Genomic DNA, 21,342 nt, shown 5'->3' with positions numbered 1-21,342 from the left:
TGGTAGTCCTATGGACATCCGTGGTAGGCTCAAGGTCTATTTGGGTCTTGGAGTACTAATCTAGTTTTTTTTGTAGTCCTTGGCTATGTCTGAGCAAGGAGAGAGTGTTGCGAACTATTATGGAGTTTGGTTTGTACTCGTGTTTCGGGGCTCTCTATAAAATCTGTTGGGATAATGCTCTGATGGTCATGCCTTGATGTATTGTTTTTGGACTCCATGGCTCATTTTATATGTTTTTTTGTAACTCACTTTAACTCACTTAGTTGAGTGAATATTGCAAAAAAACCAAAAGATGAATAAGAGAAGGAGAATAAAAAATAAAAGAAGGAGAAGGGAAATAAAAGGGGGGGGAGAAGGGAGGAAGCACCGAGAGAAAGAAAGAAGGAGAAAGAAAGGGAGAGGAAAGAAAAGTTTACAAGAAAATCCCTACTCTCAATCCGAAATAGGGCATCAATCACTTTTATGAGTACTAAAAGGAAGAAAAAAAGGAAAGAAAAGAAAGAAATAAGAGGAGGAGGAAGAAAGAAAGAAGAGGACGAGAAAAAAAAAGAAGTCGTGCTTGGGCGGTGAATGAAAACTGCAAAAGGTTATCGGCTCCTGCTCTCAAAATCTAAATGCCGCGGAAAAAGAAAGAGAAGGAGGTGAAGGAGTACAAGCGGAAGTGCGACGCGAGAGAGAGTGCGTTATTAGGTTTTTACAAAAGAATATGTGTACATACCTGGCAGCCCGCCCACTTACCTGGGCGACCACATTGGGCTTTATACCCCAACAACCTCCCACTTAAATTCCAATGTGGTACGTTAAGTGTGAGAGAAGCTACTATACAAGCTAATATACAAGAGATATACAGAAGTGATGTACTACCCTACACCTAACTGCTTGCAAAAATGCGCAAAGCTCTCTGAGGGAAGTCCTTTTGTAAGTAGATCAGCAGGATTTTCTGTGGTGTGAACTTTGACAAGCTGAAGTTGCTTATACTCGAGCATTTCCCTAATGAAATGATACTTCACATCCACATGCTTTGTCTTTGAGTGATAAACTGGATTGCGAGCCAATTGTATAGCACTTTGACTATCACAATATAACACAGGCATCTCTTCTTTGATTCCAAAATCTGTTACTAGTCGATTAAGCCAAATTGTTTCTTTGCATGCCTCTGATGTTGCAACATATTCAGCCTCTGTAGTAGACTGAGTAACACAATCTTGTAATCTAGAACGCCATGATACTGCTCCACCAGCCAATGTAAAGACATACCCTGACGTAGACCTTCGGTTGTCTAAGTCACCTGCATAATGTGAGTCTGTAAAACCCTTTACACTTAGCTCCTAACTCCCATAGCATATACGCATACTCTTTGTAGCTTTCAGGTATCTCAATATTCTTTTCACTGCCTCCCAATGTTTCTTGCCCGGGTTTGACATGTATCGACTTACTACTCCCACTGCAAATGCAATGTCTGGGCGAGTAGCAATCATTGCATACATCAAACTACCCACTGCAGACGCATATGGAATCTTATCCATTTCATCCTGTTCTTCCTTAGACACAGGACAATCTTGTTTGCTAAGTTTCACATATGGTGGCAATGGAACACTCAGTGCCTTTCCCTTCTCCATATTGAAACGTTGCAAAACCTTGTCAATATACTCTGTTTGAGATAACCAAATCAACATCTTTGATCTGTCTCTCTCAATGCGCATACCAAGTATATGACTTGTCTCACCCATGTCTTTCATGTCAAACGATTTTGCCATCTTTGACTTCAAAGCTGAAATTTCTTCCAAGTGCTTGCCAGCAATCAACATGTCATCCACATACAAAATAAGGATCAGCCAACTACCATCCTTAGCCTTCTTTGTATATAGACAGTGATCGAACTCACTATGTTTGTAGCCTTGAGAAAGCATAAACTTGTGGAATTAATGGTACCATGCCCTCGGTGATTGTTTTAACACTAGGTTGGTAATGGGACACTTTTATGTCCTGGGACACTTTTATGTCCTATTAAGTGACCATTTTCCTTGAATTATGTCAAGAGTTTCAAAATGGATTTTGAGGTGCTATCTATCTATAAAGTTGTCTTGTGAGCTGAAAAAAACTTGACATTTTTCTGGAATATTAATTCCATCTTTAACCTTGTCCTTGCACAACATTTCACAACCTAAACTGTGTGAAAAAATGGGTCCTGTTTTTGGCTTTTTTTCAACTTTTTGTAACTATACCACTCTAGAATTTATTTTTGTGAGGTCTATAATGCTAGACAACTATATTTAGTAGTCCTCAACATGTCCTGATGCTTCTAGGGAGAAATAAATATTAAAGTTGTAAGTTATGACCAAATTACAAAAATTGACAAATCCTGTTTTTTAGCCAATTTTAGCTCTTTTATGATTTTTTTGGTGGATTTCATGATATCCAAATGCATTTTTTATTTTCTATGTCGCATATTGTAACATAAAGCTAATATCCCTTGAGTTTTGGGGCACCTAATACCCTATTTTGCATAGTACACAACGATGGTTGATTTTTTCAATTATAAAAGAAACAGAAACATTCTAGTATATCAAGTATAGCTTTTTCAATATTGTTAGTTTCTTGTGACAACTACATGCATTTTGTAGGTAGTAACCATATCTAGTCATAAGGATCAAATTTGGCTAGATATTGAATAGTTTCTATGGGATTCTACAACTCATAATGTTGAACCCAGTTTTTTCATGTTTGTTGTATTCAGCACTTCATCTTTGTCCCCAAGATTGCCCTTGGTAAGAGATGTATTATTCTTTTGACATGCTCCATGGCTCCTTATGAACATAAAGGACAATAGAGAACTAAGAAAACATGCATATATTATTTGTATTGAGTGTGGCTATAGAAACTTTAATGATAGGTTTGCAAAATGGTAAAAATTCAACTTTTTTGTACCTATTAATTTTGGCAAAACAAAAAATAGTGAGTGAGAAGCAATCATATGTTCTGATCACCAACCCATTGAAGTTAACTAGGGAATTTATCTCAAGTCCTACAAAAATCCCTAATCTTATTTTTATGCAACAAAACGTAAGAAATGACTGTTTTGATGAAAATGCACTGGTCCATCAACTTTGGAGGCTTGCTGTGACCAAAAGATGAGAAATTTTACAAGTTTCTTATTTTTTCCATGTGTAGTAGGCCTTGAACTATAACCTCATGAAAGGATTTTACAAAATGAGTGGATCTACTATGGTTTTGGAGGTTTTTTTCAAAACCCTGAAAGGACACTTTTATGTCCTGTTAGGTTACCAACCTAGTGTTAAGCCATAAAGACTCTTTAACAACTGGCATACCCAATCTTCCTTGCCTTTCTCAACAAACCCTTCTGGCTGCTGCATGTAAATTTACACATCTAAATAACCATGCAAGAACGCTGTCTTGACATCCATTTGGTGCAACACCAAATCTAATATGGCAACCAATGGAAGAAAGGCTCTCAATGTAGTCATCTTGACCACCGGAGAGAAGACTTCATCAAAGTCAATGCCTTGTTCTTGCTTAAAGCCCTTGGCAACAAGCCTTGCTTTTTACTTTGGCTAACTATCATGAGTGGTGATCTTATACCTGTAAACACATTTACAAGGTAGAGCCTTTTTGCCCTGTGGTAATTTAACTAGCTTCCATGTCTGGTTTTTATGCAGAGCTGTCATCTCTGACTGCATGGCAAATTGCCAATTCCCGGAGTCCTTCATTTGCACTGCTTCCTTGTAACATGAAGGCTCATTGCAATCAGTCAATATGACATAGTTCATAGATGGAACAAATGTATCAGGAGGTCGCGTGACACGTCCCGATCTATGCACAATAGGTGGCTCAGGCTCAGCCACAACCTGTGGTTCCACTCTATCCTGTCCTTGCTCCTCTTGAGCCCTGACGTTTTGTCTTGCACGTGCAGGTCCATCTTCTTGGAAGACAACTCTTCTTATCTCCTCAACCCTCTCTGGTTTAGAATGATATTTGGATTCATTAAAGTGAACATCATTGCTGCGGACAACCTTTCTGGATTCAGGATCCCAAAGTCTGTACCCCATCTCACCAGAATTACCATAGCCTAGAAAGATGCACTTTCTACTCTTTGGCTCAAGTTTGTTCCTAAATTCCTTTGGAACGTGAGTATATGCCTCACAGCCAAAGACTCTGAGATGCTTGTATGAGGGCATTTTGCCTGACCATACCATCTCTGGCACTGAATCCTTCTGCAAAACCTTGCTATGAGATCTATTTACAAGATGAACAGCTGTTGATATAGCTTCAGCCCAAAACCCATTTGGCAGTTGTGCATTAGACAACATAATTCTAACCTTCTCTTGTATGGTCCTATTCATCCTCTCAGCAACACCATTTTGAGGAGGATTTTAAGGAGTAGTAAGTTCATGTTTTATACCTTTTGACTCACAAAAGTCCTTAAAGGCCTTTGAAACATACTCTCCACCATTGTCAGTGCGTAAGCATTTAAGCTTCTTGCCACTCTAATTCTCCACAAGTGTCACAAACGTTTTGAAAACACTAAACGCTTCATCCTTGTGCTTGAGAAAGTAAACCCATACTTTCCTCGAGTAATATCTATAAATGTCATAAAGTAAGAAGCTCCCCCTAGAGATAGGTTAGGCAAAAGTCCACACAAATCACTATGAACAAGTGCCAACTATGTATCTCTTCTACTGCTTCTATGCTTATGTGGCTGCTGTGTTTGCTTACCATACAGACAATGTTCAAAGAATTCAAAATCATTAAATGAAAAGCCAGTCAAATAACCAGAATGAGACAAGATTTCCATTCCCTTCTTGGACATATGTCCTAACCGGCTATGCCACAAAGAAACGTTTGGCTTCTCGGTTACATTGATTACATTTTTAGAGACATTTGATACTAATCATGTAAAGTCCTCCAGACTTTACTCCATGTGCTACTGTCATAGAACCCTTGGATATCTTCCACATGTTCTGTCCAAAAGTGGTGACGTAGCCAGCATCATCAAGTAAACCTGTGTTGATCAAGCTCTTTGTAATTGCGGGAACATGTCTCACATTCTTCAGCGTGAAAGAAGAGCCATTCTGAAACTTCAATTGAACATCTCCAACACCTAAGATCTCACATGTCTGCCCATTGCCTAGCCGAACATGATCTTTAGTGGTCACGTAAGAGGTAAACCACTCCTTGTTTGGAGACACATGAAGTGATGCCCCTGAGTCTATAATCCAGTCACTCAGTGCATTTCCATCAGATGCTGTAAGAAGAGCTGAGTCCATTGTATTCTTCAAGAAGTAGATGTCTCCTGACACTAGACTGTCATCCTCTGCAACAGTGTTTGTCACATTTATTTCTTGAATCTTCACTGAGGAATTGTTCTTCTCACTATGGTCTTGAGCTTTCTCTTTGCCTTTTTCTGCTTTCCATTCTCTGCATTCTCTTTTCATGTGACCCTTCTTGCCACAATGGTAGCATTCTATGTCACTCTTGCCTTTAGCACTGCGGGACTTGCTACGAGACTGATTCCTCTTTCCACCTTTGTACTTTTCTTTGGTCCTTCCCCTGACAACTAAGGCTGTTCCTTTGCCTTTGTCCATTGTCTTTCTATTGAGTTCTTCAGTAAGCAGACTTCATTCTACACCTGCTATGTTCAAACCATCTGGAGGTGCAGAATTACTCAAAGTTGTGCGAAAAGTGTCCCAACTTTCCGGCAATGTGATCAACAGGAACATAGCTCTAACAGGTTCATCAAACTTGACACCTTGAGCTGACAACTGACTATAGATTGTGTTGAATTCATTTAGATGATTGGACATAGGTGTCCCTTCTTTCATCTTCAAGTCAACAAGCTTCTTAAGCCAGTATACCTGTGAAGCTGCACTCTGCTTCTCATAAAGATCACTCAGCTTTAACCATGCTTGATAAGCCGACATCTCATCTGCTACATTGAAGTAAACGCTTTCTGCCAAAGTCAGCATAATGGTACAAAGTGCCAATTCATCCATTTCGCTCCATTCATCTTTGTCGATATCTTCTGGTTTTATCCCCTTGAGCTTTATAGGTTTTATCTGCTTCTTTTGTACCAACACGTGCCAAATCTGCTTCTTCCACAATGGGGAATTGGTTCCATCCAGCTTCTTGATATTGTAAAGAGCAGTGTCCTGTGATCCAGCCATAGCTACGCTTCCCAGTAGTTTACTTTTCTGGGAAAAATTCGGCAGAGTTTCCCCTGTAAACTGACCTCTGAACCAATATCAACCTGTCAAATGAACCAATAAAGCTTCAGATTCTGTAGAAATTTTGGCAAAGTCTCCTTTGTAAAATGGCTTTGGTGTACTAAAAACAGACCAAAAAACAGCTCAAAAAACCACTATCTCTCTAACACTGTAAGCTGTGGGTAAACATGTCCTACACCTGTACTATCTCTGACTGTCCTATCACTGTCCTGTAAGCATAGACTGTGACAATGCCTCAACGGCAGTAAAGCAAAGATGCAATCCCAACTGTCTAACTCACAGTCAATACATCCTAGCTGCCTATCTAAGGGTGCTCGAGGGATCGCTCCAAGACCTGTATCACCGAAAGGATCTCAACATTCGAGAATCCCCCAGCTCAATAAAACCTCACTCGACCCTCAACAAAGGCTGCAGTAAATTTGACAGTACATAGACTTCCCACAAAGTCATACATCCACAAATTTCCCACTGTATGCTGTAACCGCTGCGGCGGTTGTTTGCTGCGTGACTCAGAGCCAGCAAACCCTCAACAGACATACATCATCTCTGACAATACATCCCATGTGGAAGTACCTGCAATGTTAGGATGAAATCTGGAATATCAAGCAGCAAACACAAGCTACCTGATGAACTAGTGGATGTCGCCTACAGTTTGTGTGTAGATGTGCCCGTGTCGTATGTGACACGCCTCCAAGAACTGTGAGCCGTCCTTCGATGTGTAGACAGCCACAAATCAACACTCTGGGAGTGTTGATATCCTCAGCACCTGCAATTGTAGGCCAAAAACCCCAAATTTGCAGAGTCGGATCTGCACCCGTCGAGACCACGTAGTCGAAAATGGTCTGTGTAGACCTTTGTCGAAGCCGAACGGTGGCCGAGATGACCTCAGAATGAAATTCTGAGAACACCAAGCCCTTCGGGCTTACCCACAGGATTTGGGGCCGTGTCTTCGCCTGTCAAATTTCACTCCAATCTGAGCTGGTGACTCTAGCCTCCTTCAGTGCTGCCCCGAGCCTCGATCTGAGCTCTGATACCAGTTGAAGGAGTACGAGCAGAAGTGCGACGCGAGAGAGAGTGCGAGAAGAAGAGCACGACGATATGGTGAACTCGCTCTACTATAATGTGTAGAGCATAGTGAGTTCTTATTAGGTTTTTACAAAAGAATATGTGTACATACCTGGCGGCCCGCCCACTTACCTGGGCGACTACATTGGGCTTTATACCCCAACAGGAGGGAGGATTTGAATGGGAAAAGGGGACTTCATCTCATGTTCTCCGTACCTGGATACTGTGGGCAAGGGAGAAGTCGAAAGGGAACACAAGCACAAGAAGTGGTGGTGAAGAAAGGGGGCTCTTTTGTTGGGTTCAAGCCTTGTGGTCTAAGCCCGTTGGAAACTCCGCTTATAGCATGTTAAAGAAAGTCCAGTGTGCATGGCACTTTTGCTTTATATGGTAAGGTTTTTTTACAAAGAAGAATACAAGCGTTGTGTTATTTTTTATTGTGTATTGAAGTTGCATCTCTTTCTCTCTCTCTCTCTCTTGTTTCCATCACCTTGTCTCCACGCTCCACTAGCTTCCATGGCTCCTCGGTGGCACCCATCGTAGCTCGCCAAAAACTTAAAGCTGGTATCAGAGCCGAGGTGGGCATCTCAAAGAGGCATAGTTCAAGAGGCCAAGGTTAGCGTAGTAAAGATTGGGCCGCCTTCTATGCGTTCTAAAACGTTGAGCTTTTGAAGACGCTCCTTGCAAGTTGAGTTGGTCTAGGAAGCGTTCTAAAACGCTTGCTAAAATGCTACATCTCCAAGGCAGACAGAGCACGCGGTAGTTCCGAAACACAGGCCTAGGCGAAGGTAGTTCTTCTCAAAACACTGGCATCTATGGTGTTTCTCATCTCCTCCACAGGGTGATTACATGCCTCCATTAGCTAAGCGTCTCAAAAGATTTTGACAGCATCGTTAGCAATAAAAGTCTCCATCAACTTTTCAAGGAAGCCATAGTAAATTTAAATTCTTCAAGCAAGCGGTTGTTCATACTACATCCCTTCCACTCGTAAATAGCCATCATAGATAGTGGCCCCTTAAAGGATTTTGCAAACAACAGCACGTGCAATTTATGAAGCAATTGTTGTGTATGCAAGCAGCTCATTATGGAAAATATAAAGTTGAATATTCAAATCCGGCATAAAAAGCTGACAAGTTTGATAGATGTGGCCAATTTATATCCTCAATTGGAGAATTTTTGGCTTCCGAGCTCCAAAGCCTTTCAAATTTGATTGCGTTTCTGACCTAGATCTTCTCAACTGCAATTATCGATCTTGCACATTTCAAAACGTTTTTTACTAGTTGAGTGTCATCGATAATTTATCTTTTTTCTATTGTCAAAACAATCATATATTTTTCAGTCAAGCCTTCTTTTAGCTTATAAATTGTTAGTAATTGACATGTCCAAAGAAAAGTTGTATGGGTTATCGACTCTACCACACATACAAAGTGGTAAGAGCTCCCAAAATTCATTTGTTCTCAGCCTATTGTCCCACTTCTGGTGGGGTTATTGGGTACAGCTTAAACCCAAGGTTTGATAGTGAACCAAAAACTCTATTTATTGGTAGCTAATTTTTTGACCTACACCCTATCTGTTCAAGGGGGGGTTTACTATAATAGCACCAATACACCAAAAATCCTTGTTTGTGAGAGACCTAAAACTCACGGTTGAGGAGTACACCAAATACTTGATGTATCATGAGAGTGGTTTGTCTAGTTCGGGTTGATGCGGGGATTGTTGGTTTCAAGCCTTGTGGTCTAAGCCCGTGGGGAACTCCCTTATAGCATGCAGAAGAAATTCCAATGTTTGTGTATGGCACTATTTCTTTATATGGTAAGTTTTTCTTTTACAAAGAGAAATACAAGCATAGTGTTAGTTTTTACTTCCATGGCTCCTTGGTGGCACCCACCATAGCTCACCAAAACCTTATAGCTTCATCTCATGTTCTTGGGATCTAAAGGCCAAGAGAAGGCAAGGAAAAAGAGAATTATTTCTCACTCTCTTGAGGGATATGAGAGGAGGGGAGTCGGGAGGAATAGGAGGGATCGACAGGAGAAGGCTCTTGCTCTTGGATTTAGAGGATAGGAGCATGGGGAACCCAAAGATCTCTCTCTCTCTCTCTCTCTCTCTCTCTCACACACACACACACACACACATATCTCAGGCAAGGCAAATCTATAGGGATAATAATTGATAATCGGCATCAAAGACTCATATTGAGGGGCATAAAGTGTAATGGAAATGGCCTATGAACTTTGAGAATAGCGGAATTAAAAGAATTCGAGTGAGAATTTTTGTGAGACTACTTTCAGAACATAGAGGGTGAACTTAATTAGTGGTAGCAACATAACCATTATACCTAATTAACTTGTTTGGAACACTGTAATATTTCTTTGAAAATTATATCACTAATTTCCAAGCATCTGAAACAAGAATTTAAGCAATTATATTTAGTAGAACTAATTAACTAATTATGAGATAATTATTAAACATTTTTAAACACTATTATCTACATTTGAAAAGTATTTTATAATTTATTAAGCTATATTCCTAAATTTTCTATGAATTCTATATTAAAAACATATAATTTATTCTTAATAAATACCAAAACTAGGTAGAGATTTTTGATATAATTTGTACAGCTTGTGGGCAGTGGTGGGTAGAAGATTTCAAAAGTAGCTCATAATTATCTAAGCTTATTTGATATATTTTTTCTTGATTAAAGACAAAACTAGAAAATTTTTGCCATAATATAGAGTAATAATTAATGAAATTATTAATAATAATCATAGATTAAGTATTCAATAGTTTAATAACTATAAGAGTGTAATTACTAGTAGAGAGATTTTCGATTCTTTCTAATTAATAAGATAACTAGAAAAATAGTCAAAAAATGATACTAATCTAAAGAGATTAGTGTTAATTACCTTGGTTCATCAACCAGAGTTTCTCCTCTCTACTGATTTTTGTGTAGAGTACCTCTATGCTAGAGAGAATTCGCCAAGTTCTCTGAGTCTTTGTGAAAATGTGAAGCCTAGAGGCCTATTTATCTAGATTTTTTTGCACCCACGATCTGCATTTGGTAGTTTTCTACTCCCCAAGCAACCCTTCAGCTACCCCTAGCACCCCATGTTGCTAGATTCATCATTTCACCTCTAGCACCTGCCTAGCTTAAATTTTCAATTTTGTTATCTTTAGATCAAATTTCCTTTTTGTAAATATCTGGTAATCATTTGTTAGGCCATGCGACTAAAATATCTTTTGTAATCATTTGTTTCACCATGTGAAATAACTATTTCTCAATGTTTTTAATTTTTTATCAGGTTAAATTGACCATGAAAAATTCTGGCAATGATTTGGGGGTCGGTTTTTATTAGGATCTGATTCCAAAAATGTGTGGCTAAAATAAAGCTATGCTTAAGAATCCAAAAATACCAATTTTGACAATGTTCGGGATAAGGGTTTACTAGTTTGGATGTCCACTTCCCACAAATAAAGCGTAGAGTTTATTTTCCTACTCCCAGAAAGGTTACCTTACAGAAGCCCCAAAGCACCCATGCACTCCCACCCCCTAAACGACCTGCTCCAAGCCCCTCCCTCCTCGAGAATGTCAGAGCTCATGTGAAATAGCGGAGTGCTATGGCACGACTTGATCTATATATATATATATATATATATATCTATATATATATATATATATATATAGCATTCACTATTGTGAGTACCGCAAAAAAAACAGAAGAAGAAGGAGAAAAAAAGAAGAAGAGAAAGAGAAGAAGGACAAAAAGAAGAAAGGCCCCATGGGGGCTTTTTGTGCTTGCACAGGCAACTACGGTAGAGTGCTGACACCACTACACGATTTGGGCTTCATAGACTCGTTGGTCCATGGGGTGGTGGGCCAAGTGTGGGGATTGGGAAGATCTATTCCAGTTCAAGGGCTACCATGATTTGGTCAACCTTGTGATGCCCGTTCGTCTAGCTTGGTTGGAATGCACAGCCTGCAACGTCGTGATGAAGGGTTTCCACTTGATGGGTTAATTGATGCGGAAGCATACTTCCTAATCTCCAATGGTTAGCATAAGGATATGGAGGGTGAAGCCTTAGATTAACCAAGGTGCTAGGGCTAGGTTTAGAGAGATGCTCATTATGGTTAGCTTATGCCAAAAGCAAGAACATAGAGAGAGAGAGAGAGAGTATAGACACAATGATAGGACTCAAAGTGAAAAGAGTAATTAGTAAATAGCCTCTAATATAGGCTAGGTAGTTTACATCCATTGGCAAGAGAGGTTGCATCCTTTTTCTATTGGACCAAGTCATCATTCATCCATCCTAGTAGACTAGGGATCTTTCCCATGTGGTGCCACTAGCGTGGGCTTACCCTAACAATCTCCCCCTTAAGACAACGCTTGGTGCAAAATACAAATATGTTGTTTTTGTCATAAAAAACTCGTAGGTTTATAGGATTCAGCTACCCCGATTCAACATGTTGGTTCTCATTGGATTTAACACTTCACAGTTTTCAACTGGATACATCTTTGAGATTCTCAACGGATTTAGCAACCTTGGTTCAATGCCTCATGATACATCATAGACGTTCTCTACCGGATTCATCCTCTATGGTTCACAAAAGAGACTTAAGGTAGGTTCTCGAATGACCTAGGGTGATACAAAATTCATTCATGGGTTTTAGTTTGAAGGATTGTTGATATTGCCCCCTTCACTGTCTTCGTCTTCATTTTGAGAGCTTTGTTGTGTGTTGACGTCTTCTTCATAATGTTCATTAATGTCATTGGTCCATTTTTTTGAGGATACAATCTTCGTGGCTAATGGTGTAAATTATTTGTGCATTTTATTTATGATGCTTGTGATGTGAGTGCTTATGATGATGGGTGGTTTTACCACAAAGAACTTCTTTGGGTAGTGTATGATCCCATGTTTACGTGCATGGTGCTTTCGTGCACAATTATTGCATACATTTTCATCATCATATGTATTTCCATTAAGATGCACTTGGGATATGTGATCTTGGAGGAGCTTCAGCCCATGCGAGTGTCCCCAAATACAAAAGTGAAAAGGTAGTCCACTTGATAGGTTAGTCTATGCGGAAGCATACTACCTAATTGCCAATGGTTAGAATTAGGCTATGGAGGATGAAGCCTTAGCTTCACCATGGTGTTAGGGTTATGGTTAAAGAGATGGTGATTGGGGTTAGCTTATGCCAAATGTAGAGAGAGAGAGAGAGAGAGAGAGTATAGAAAAATGATAGGACTCAAAGTGCAAAGATTAATTAGAAAATAGCCTCTAATATAGGCTTGGTAGTTTACATCCATTGGCTAGAGAGGCTGCATCCTTTTCGTATTGGACCAAGTTATCATTCATCCATACTAGTAGACTAGGGATCTTTCCCATGTGGTCCCACTAGCGTGGGTTTACCCTAACACATTGTCACAAGATCCATGTTTATACCTTTTTCACTTCTATATTTGGGGATACTCCCATGGGCTACAGTTCCTCCAAGTTCACATGCCACAAGCATATCTTAATGGCAATACATATCTCTCTCTCTCTCTCTCTCTCTCTCTCTCTCTCTCTCTCTCTCTCTCTCTCTCTCTCTCTCTCTCTCTCTCTCTCTCTCTCTCTCTCTCTCTCTCTCGATTGCTCGCTCTTATATCCTAGGAAAGGATAAGCTCAGTAGGGACAATAATTGATTAACATCATCAAAGGCTTGTATCGAGGAGCATAAAGCAAGAGTTTGTCTTTGTCTGGAGGATTTTTGAATAGGATAAGCTCTCAAAGGTGGCCATACCATGGAAATCAAGGAGAATTTGGGTGGGATTTGTGCTTGGCGATTACAAAAGGCTTTCAACGGGTTGGGATTTTTTAATGAGGGATTTTCAAATCAAAAGGCATACCGATGGTGGTGTATGCAATTGATTTTTAACAAGGATTTCAAATATAAAAAATTATAAATATCTACTGGTTGCCAGCATCAATGAAGTGTCAATATCTTGTTTCAATTTTCTCGTAGTTGTTATTTGTGTTTCTAGTCATGATTAACTCCCACAAACTCTCTCTAAGCTTTACTATACCTTCTTATTAACCCTAAAATTGTCACTATCTACCCTCCTTTCCCTTAGTTCAAGGCTTGCCATTTACATCCCAAAGCCCGACACTAGAAAGGGGGACACACCCAACACACACCGAAACTACCTCTCTATAGCCCAGAGCTTCCACAACACCCCAGCACACTAAAAAACACAATCATAACACCACAAATCCAGAAGTAGACCATTTGCACACTACTCAATGCACATACTGGTTGTTGCAACACCACAAACAAGCCCAATCACTCTACATTACTCAATTCATTGTCTTCCACTCAAACAACACCTCTCTCTATACCTCTTTGCACAGTTCAACCTTGAGGGAGGGAGGGGGAGGGGGGGGGGGGGGGGGGGGGGGGGGGGGGGGGGGGGGGGGGGGGGGGGGGGGGGGGGGGGCACACCTGCCAACAGATGCTTGGAAACACACATACACAAGTAGAGAAGAGAAAAGACTACAACTCTAGAGGTCATGAATCTCAGTCGTCGGCCCTCATACAAAGTGCAAGGTATCCTCATAAACTACTCCACCAAAATCTAGTTATAGCCACATAGAACTTGACACACAAACCAAATGTAGATATCTAGATCACCATAATATGACTAACCAACATCTGACTGAGTAACATCCGGCTGACCGTGTTGCTCATTTTCGTGGAGAGAGGTCACACTCATGATCGTGCCAAGTCTAAAGAAGCAAGAAATTTTGTAAAAAATATCGTGGTTCTATGTGTAATGTTGAGTGCTATTATTACCATAAGAAGGGACACAAGAAGAGATATTTTCATGTTGCATAGTGAGACAAGAAGTCTCATGAGGTGCCACGAAGCTTGAACGGTTTGGATTCTAAGGGCAAAGCTAAGGTGGAAGAGATGAATGTTGTGTAGTCTCATTTTCCACTATGACTTTTGCTTTGGATATCTTGGTTTTATATTGTATCTTATTGCAGATTCTCTTAATTTATGCATGAGACCGGCTATGCAAATAATTGGATGATTGATTCTAGTGCTTACTTCCATGTTATGCTACACAGAGACTAGTTTTCCTCTTATGCAAATGGATTTAACACTAGAATGGTAACAGGACACTTTTATGTCCTTGGACACTTTTGTGTCCTGTTAAGTGACCATTTTGCTTGAATTATTTGAAGATTATGAAAATGAATTTTTAGGTGCTATATATCCACAAAGTTGCCTTATGAGCTGAAAAAAACTTAGCATTTTTTTTGGAGTATCGATCTCACCATTAGTCTTACTCTTGCACAACATTTTTGAACCTAAACTGTGTGAAAAAACGGGTCTTGTTTTTGGCTTTTTTTCAATTTTTGGCAACTATACCACTCTAAACTTCATGTTTGTGAGGTTTAGATGGCTAGAGGTTAGGCCTTCATAGTTCTCAACATGTTTTGATGCTTGTAGGGAGAGCTAAGTGTTGAAATTGAAAGTTATGACCAATTTACAAGAATTGCATAATCCTGTTTTTTGGCCAAAATTAGCACTTTTATGATTTTTTTGGTGGCTTTCTTGATATCCAAATTCAATTTTGATTGTGTAAGTGTAATGTATAACATAAAGCTAATCTTCCTTGAGTTTTGGGGGACCTAATATGCTATGTAGCATAGTATATGATGATGGTTGAGTGTTTTGATTGCTGAAGAATACAGTACATTTTAGAGCAGCAAGTATAACTTTCTCAATATTGCTAGTTTCTTAAGCCAATTGTGTGTATTTTGTAGGTAGAAACTATATCTAATCATAGACTACAAACTTGGCTAGATATTGAGTAGTTTCGATGGGTTTCTAGAGGTCATAATGCTAAACTCAGTTTTTTCATGTTTGCTATATTTAGCAATTTACAATTGTCCCCAAGGTTCCAATTGTAAGAGATCCATTATCCTTTTGACATGATCCATGGCTCCTTTTGAATCCAAAGGCCCAAACGGAACTAATAAAACATGTATATAGTATCTGTATTGAGCGTGACTATAGAAAATTTGATGATAGGTCCGCAGAATGGCAAAAATGCAACTTTTTTGTACCTATTTTTTTTTCCCAAAAAAGCAATAGTGAGGTAAAATCAACCATATTTTTTGGTCACCAACCCATTGAAGTTAACGGGGCATTTTATCTCACGTCCTACAAAAATCCCCACTCTTATTTATATGCAATCAACCGTAAGAAATTGTTGTTTTGGGCAAAATGCACTGGTCCATCAACTTTGGAGGCTTGTAGTGACCAAGGGATGAGGAAAATTATAAGTTTCTCATTTTTTCCATATGTAGTAGTTATTGAACTATAAGCTCATGAAAGGATTTTTCAATATGAGTGGATCTACTATGGTTTTGGAATTTTTTCCCAAAACCCTGAAAGGACACTTTTATGTCCTGTTAGGTTACCATTCTAGTGTTAAAGGTATAGTCAATTTGGGTGACTCTTATGAACTTGACATTGTTGGGATTGGGTGGTTGGGACTCTCTAATGGCATGGAGTTCATGCTTAATAATGTCAAACATGTTCTCGAGTTAGTGAAAAGCTTGATCTCTGTAGGATAGTTGTATGACTTGGGCTACATGATCGTATTTGAGAAGTAGTCTTGGGTTTTCAAGAAGGGAAGATTGGTTTTTCTCAAAGGTTAGAAGCATGGTTTCTTGTATTCCATGCATGTGGGTGAATATAAAAGATGATTTTATTGCAAAGCAGAGTTGTTGTCTACATAATTGTGGCATAGCAGCCAAGTCCACATGAGCCAAAAATGAATGAAAACTCTTGCACGCTTTGATTATTTACTTTTATTGTGTTTTTATGATTTTGCTATTTGTGAACATTGTATTTATGTCAAGCAGACTAGGAGTTCTCATTACCCATGAATAGAAAGAATGTTGAACTGCTAGAGGTTGTTCATAGTGACATGTATTGTCCTATGCCGACCAAGTCTCTAGGGATGACTGATTACTTTGTAACTATGAAGGTGTGGGTTTACCTTTTGAAACGTAAGGATGAGGTTTTCTCTATGTTCTAGAAGTTCCTTACACTAGATGAGAATTACCCGAGAAAGAATCTTAAGAGCTTGTGGGCTGACAATGGTGAGGATTATGTTTCAAAAGAGAAGGTAGAACTGTATGCAAAGAGAGGTATTTGGTGGAAATCTATTACACTACTCAGCTACCCAAAATGGATTTTTTGAGCATATGATATGTACTATACAAGAATGTATTCTAGATATGATTTTTATGAAAAACTTTACACAAAGCTTTTGAGAAAAAATTGTTTTAACAATAGTGCATACTATCAATTGGTCTTCTAGCATGCCATTGGATTATAATATTCTAGAAGAGTTGTGGTCACATAAGACGCCACATTACAACCATTTATGTTCTTTATTTGCAAGGAATATGCTCATGTGTTAGCAATGGCTAACAGAGGCTACACCGGTTATGCATCAAGCAGGAGATATTCTATGGATGTGCACAATATTTTATACTCACAGTGTATAAGGTCTTGGGCTCCAAAGTTGTATATGCTAGCTAGAGGGTTCAAACTTAAACCCATAGTAGAAGGGATTGTGGTGCAAGACTTTATAAGGAAGCCTTTATACGAGGCTTCACTCTTGAGGATCCACTTTTGAGAGCTCTCTCTCTCTTGAGTGTTCACTCTATCGATGGACTAGCCTTGAGCTTAATGCTCATGTTTAAGAGGTTAGTGCTAATCCATTGTAATTAGAGAAGCATTCTTAATCTAATCTCTACTTTCTTCATTAGTCTCAATTCTTCTATTCCATTATGTCATGAAGTAGTTTCACCTTTCTCATTATTCTAGATTTAAGTGTCACAGTGTGTGATGACTTCTTGCTTATTGACCACTCATATCCTTCTATGAGCATTCGATTTGTGATATTTAACATCTCTAATTAGGTCGATTAAGTTGGTTCTTAATCTTGTAATTAGTGTATGTTCCCTATTGTTTGCTTGTGTGTGGATGGGTTTTATGAAACTCTAGCACCATTCACCTTGTGTGTGTAGCTTTTGATTAAGTGCCTTAATTGGCATGTGATGATTGGAGACGTTACCACCAATGCAATTAATTTTTTCTTGTCATGAGTGTGCTTTGGGATTCTTGTCTATGGTAAGTTGTACTTCCGTGGGCTTAATGTGCGTAGGTGATGCTTGATTGATGATGTGATTAGAGTTAGTGATTCATGGCTAATCTCTATTGCATTGGATGAGCATACTCTTGAACCCTCTTGTTCGATACATTTGATGCTCGTTCTTCCATGCCCTGGATGGGTTTTCGATCCTAGGATTGATAACTTTGTTGGTCTTCATTTGATTAGACTATGCTACAATTGCCCCCAACATTTGGTGCCGTTGCCAGGGATCGATAACCTAAGTTAGTGAGTATAGGATGTTTAGAATATAGTAAGTTCACTACTAATTTCATTGATTAGACTATGCTACGATTGCCCCCAACATTTGGTGCCGCTGCCGGGGATCGATCACCTAAGTTAGTGAGTATAGGATGTTTAGAATAGAGTAATTTCACTACTAATTTCATTGTTTTTGAGTGTGTGTAACCCAATTTTGGTTTGATTTGATGATGTTTGTGCAAGTAGTTGAAACTAATTTCTGAGTTATGAATACACCAAACCCCCAATTTCACTAACCTCATACTAACATTTACTAATTTTGCTTCATTTCCATGCTAACTGTACTAATTTCATGCTAACTTTCACTAATTTTTGACTAACTTTGTTGACCTAACCGCTAACATTTGATGTGTAATGTATGTTCAATCCCCTTATAAGAGGTGGAATCAACACTTTTATCAATTTCTTTGTTCTAATCCATGCCTAGTTTGATGATTTGAGTGTTTGATTTTTGGCCTACAATGGTCAATTTTTGGGCTAATTTGGAAGAGCCACACATGGAATCATCGCGTGGGGCAAAGGTTAGTTGGGATTGAATCAATGGTAAGTGCATTGGCCTACTCCATTCAGTTTTTGGGTGATTAATTTGATTCCAATGTGTTGGTAATCACTTTCTAAAATTAGGTGTGTAAATCAATTGACATACTTTGAGAGCCTAACTTGATTGTTTTGGAATGAATTGATGGTCAATTTTGACTAATGAATGATGAGTGTGTCAAGATAATTCCTAATTCTCAACAAGAATTCATGTGTGTGCATAAAAATCACTGTGTGTGTAATGCACCAAAGAAGGAAAAAACTACCATCTTGAAGCACACACCTAAAAATACACCCATAAAAGTGTACACACAATCCTTTGATGACGGAATACCCACTTGTAGACCTTGTAGCCATTATCAGGGCCCCTTATTGCATGGCTCACTGCGACATCAACACGCACGCGCACACACACACGTGCGCGTGCTCGTAATTATTGGCCCCACCCCACCGTTGTTGCATTCGACTGGCCACTATGTGAAACTCCACAAAACAACACACATACACACACACACACACTACTTTGTCGCTTTTGGTGCATGTCAACTTAAATCTATGATGATCACACGATCCCACCCACTACCAAGCCCACAACCTACCTCATGCGCCCGACCTTTATGCATCTAGGAATGCAAGCTCACACCCACTTTTGGCAGGTTTCCCTTTTTGCTGTAGTTTTATTTTCCTTTTCTTCTATTTTTAGCTTGCAAACAAAGCACATATACTCCTATCACGTGGAGTTTGGCTCACAAAATCATTACTCTTAGAAGTTAGCAGTGGCTTAACCTTGCCGCTGCAACTTTTAGTAGACCCACCATCAAAACACACATGCCATATTGTTGACCCCAATAACCAGTACCAATTACTAGTACCAGTTATAGTACCAATAACCAATATCAATTACAAGTACTTGTTACCAGTACCAATTGATAGTACCAATTACCAGTACCATTAATCAACTCTAGTAACCTATACCAGGTACCAATACCAGTACCAGTTACCAGTTATTAGTACCAGTTACCAATATTACCAATAGCAATAACTTGTACCAGTAACCAATAGGAGTTACTAGTACCAATAACCAATACTAGTAACCAATACCAGTTTACCATTACCAGATACCACCAGTTACCAGTATTAGGAACCAATACAAATTACCAATATTACTAGAACTAATAACAAATACCAATTACCAGTACCAGTAACGAGTATCTATTACTAGTAACCAACACCTGTTACCAGTACTAGTAACCAATACCAATTACCAGTACCAGTCACCAATATTACCAGTACCAGTAACCAGTACAAGTAGCCAGTACCAGTTACCAGTACCAATATCGGTACTAGTTACCAGCACCAGTAACCAGTATCAATACCAGTTACCAGTTACCAGTTATTAGTACCAATAACCAGTATTGTGCGATTGATTAAAACATGCACTAGAATTTGTGCTTGGTATTGCTTAAGAATTTGAGTTTGGCATTGTTTAATATGTATGCAAAATGCTTTTGTGCACTAACATGTTTTAGAAGGGGTGATTGGCAGGTTGAGAGAAGATTGAGGATCCAAATGCCTATTAAGGGACACAAAATTGAATTGTAATGCAAAATTTGGCTATTGAAAAGCCATGCATTTTCTTCGTGTGTGATATGCTTGTGTAATCATTTTCACGCACAAATGAACTCTCATTCCACAATTTTTTTTTCTTGTGCATGGTTTGATGCTCGAGTTCATTGGCATTTTCATTGCACTACATGAAAAAATCTTTTTGGCAAGCATACGAGCTTCATTTGAGAGCTACGTTGATGATGACTTCATCCTTGATGGAGAGTGTGCATAAAACTTTGGTTTTCACATTGCTTGTAGTGCTTGAATTCAATGCAAAATCATTGCGTAGCACTAGAATTGAGCTTGTTTTGGTGGCCAAAAGATAGTAAAATTTTTGGGGTTGTGGTTGATCGTGCATTTTTTAGTGCTTACTTTGAATGAAAAATGCTTTAATGCACTAACAATTGAGCCTCTATTTTTTAAGAGTTGTGGCAAGGTTGGGATTCCATTGCAGATACGAGATGTTTCCATTGTAATGTATTGCAAAATGTGGCTATTTAGAGCCATTCCAATTTTTTGGATTAAAAGTTGTATACATGCTAGCTTATAGCTTGGTCAAAAGTTTTTTTTTTTCATTTTGAGCTAGTTGTTACCCAACTTTCTTGAGAGATTTCAAGTACAAAATTTGGCTATTGAGAGCCATTCACTTTCATTTTAACAAGTTGAAATCATCTCTAGCTCATAGCTTGCTCTAAAGTGTAAAATTTCATGTGAGCTAGTTGTTAGCCAACTTTTTTTGGAGGGCTTTAAAATTTAAAATTTGGCTTTCAAGAGCCACTTCAAATTCATTCAAAAATTGCATTATTTCTAGCTCATCAGGCTGAGCTTGCTTTAAATCTTCACTCTCATTTGAGCTAGAAATTAATCAACTTTTGAATCATGCATGAGAGGTTTTTACAAATAAATTTTCTTATGTAAAAGCTCATTCTCTCTCATTGTTGTTGTGTATACATACATTTTCTATCAAAGAGCACCATGTACATAACCAAAGGCACTTTTCTCCTTTGGGCTTTTTTCCCTTTGGAAAATTCAGATATGCAAGACCCTAGCTTTAGGTTTTCATTAATGTTTTTTTGTGTGATTTTGAATTTCAATAAAAGGCCTTTGGAGCTTGCGTTTACACTTATCTTCAATCAACTTGGATTGTAATAAAAAGATCAAGAGACTTCTCTACCAAGTGGATGCTTTCTCAAAGATGCACAAAGAGCATGAAGATGTAAAATCCTTCCATGATTTTACTCTTTTGTTGATCTTGCCATTCTCTATGCTTGGCTCAAATAATTTTTGCTTCTAAGCTATAGTTCTTTCATGTTCAAAATCTAGGCATACTAAAGTTTCAACACTTTGCTTTGTGGATATTAACTCATCAAAAAATTAGGTTTTATGTGTGC

The sequence above is a fragment of the Adiantum capillus-veneris genome, chromosome 1, assembly GCF_014529385.1.
Source record: "Adiantum capillus-veneris isolate H3 chromosome 1, ASM1452938v2, whole genome shotgun sequence".
Lineage (NCBI taxonomy): Eukaryota > Viridiplantae > Streptophyta > Polypodiopsida > Polypodiales > Pteridaceae > Adiantum > Adiantum capillus-veneris.
This window is presented reverse-complemented; position numbering follows the sequence as displayed.